Genomic DNA, 2,202 nt, shown 5'->3' on the forward strand with positions numbered 1-2,202 from the left:
CATAGTGAAAACCTTTACGGTTACTAGGAAAGGGGGTGGGAAGGGATAAATTGGGAGTTGGAGATTTGCAATATTAACTACTATACATAACACATAAACAACAAGTTTCTACTGTACAGCACAGGGAGCTATACTCAGCATCTTGCAGTAGCCTGTAATGAAAAAGAATCTGAGAAGGAATATATGTCTGTCCACGTATGGCTGAAACACGATGCTGTGCACCAGAAATGGACGCGACATTGGAAACTGACTGTACTTCAACTGAAAAAAAAAAGCAGACACACGGAAAGAATCTGAAGTCAAAAAGAACGTGATTTTTGACCAACAGGGAGCCTGGGGCGGGTAGTCACGCTTACACATCGTGGAGACAGAGTCAAGGGGCAGCTGTCAGCTCGAGCTGAGTGGCCCTGCATGGAGCCTGAAACACGTGCGCGCACAGCACCGCGCACTTTGTTGTCGGGTTTCTGTTTACAGTTTGCAGGAGAAGGGGGAGCCTCGCCCTGCTCCAGGCTAGCCTCGTGGGTCCAGGTCTTGTGACGAGGAGTTGCCCCACACATGGGATCCGAACTGCGTTCTGATGCTGTTCAGAGCACAGACCCTCTCGGATTCTATCCCGCTAATGCCTAGAGACAATATTCTATATATTTCACCTTTCGTGTTGTGGTGGCTGAAAAATTCCAGCCGCGAAGCTGTGCTTAGGAGCTGAAACTGCTCCCAGCTGAAACCAGGTGCCTGCACACCACCTATACTGTCTCCTCGGAGACTGAACGCTCAAGCTCCCACCACCGTCAGCAAACAACCAAGTTCGCGGCAGGAAGCGCCGACCCAGCTCACCAACAAAACGGAGCCCAGCACGTGGCAGGCCGGGCTCGACTGAAATTGTGGTCGGTGATTGTGTTTCCCAAATAAACGAATAACCTCCTTCCCGGGGCTAGATGCTGCAAAGCCGGCTGTGCAACCACAGACCCAGGACCGCTGTGCTCATCTGGGGTGGACTAATCCTTTTCTGACGAGGAAACTACAAGGAATTACTTATAACAGATTTGTAAGACTCCTGAGGATGGACCGTCTACTTCCAAATGCATGAAGTCACATATCTTCCAACCGACAAGCCACCCCCTGGACGGTGCAATATTCCAGTGAAACCCGTCTTCACAGGGGACCCACACAGAGAGAGACAACCTCTGGAAAGATGACGGCAGCCATACGAGTGCCTCAGAGCAGGCGGCCCTGCGTCAGTGGACACAGGGCTTGTCAGTATTTCCCTGGAGTGCATTTAGCAGAGATTATTTGAGAGAGACATATATTTCTGTAGGAGCTGTTAGTCTGACAGTGGTAAACGTTGCCTCTGAAAACAGGATCATAATCATAACATGATGAACACAATCATATTTTAGAAGGGGGTGGAAATCTGAGAGTACTCACATGAGAGCAGTAAAAATAATCAAAAGGTCAGAAAACGGGTCTGATGAGTAAAGGCTGATGGCTGAGCAAGGAGGGGAAACACCCTGAGTGGGCGTCTTTGAGGGCTGGGCCTAGGGAGGGCACAGGAGGGAGCAGAGAGGCAAGAATGGAAGATTATGCCGAAAAGGAAGCAGTGCATATTAAAACCAGAAAACACCTCGGAAACCATATTTGGAGGCCCACCTGATCTGACAGTTAGAATCCATGAGGCCAAGGCCCAGAAATCTGCTTTTTAAAAAAAAAATCTCCAATTTTTTTAACTTGTTGATCACCAAAATGGAAGCCTGTGAATCAGTCCACCTCCTATTACAAACAGAACAGTGAGGTAGCTAGAAGGGAAAGAAAAAAACAAAAAGGCATTTTGATTTCATGCTGAATTAGAAATTAGGAAAGTCTGCTATGTGAATTCTGCAGCCAAGTCTCCAAATATCTCAAAGTATTGCTTGCCTGTCTTTCGCGTGATGTGGACCGGGGCACCATTTTGGGTCTCTGGTGTGGACACAAATCCGAGAAGCTTTGCAACCCCATCTCGTCGTGGTCCAGGGAGGTTAGCCAGGCCTAGTGTTTTACTGCAATCAGGAAGGCTGTGTACTTTTATTTCCCTCTGGACTTGGATATGTGCTTTTATTGTTCTCTTTAGATGCTTCTCAACTCAGCAAGAAAAGCCTCCCTTCCTCGGCACAGATTTAATTTGGCAGCATCCTTCACTGTTTTCCTTATCAAAGACGGCACTTGGGA

Source organism: Vicugna pacos, chromosome 3 (genome assembly GCF_048564905.1).
Source record: "Vicugna pacos chromosome 3, VicPac4, whole genome shotgun sequence".
NCBI lineage: Eukaryota > Metazoa > Chordata > Mammalia > Artiodactyla > Camelidae > Vicugna > Vicugna pacos.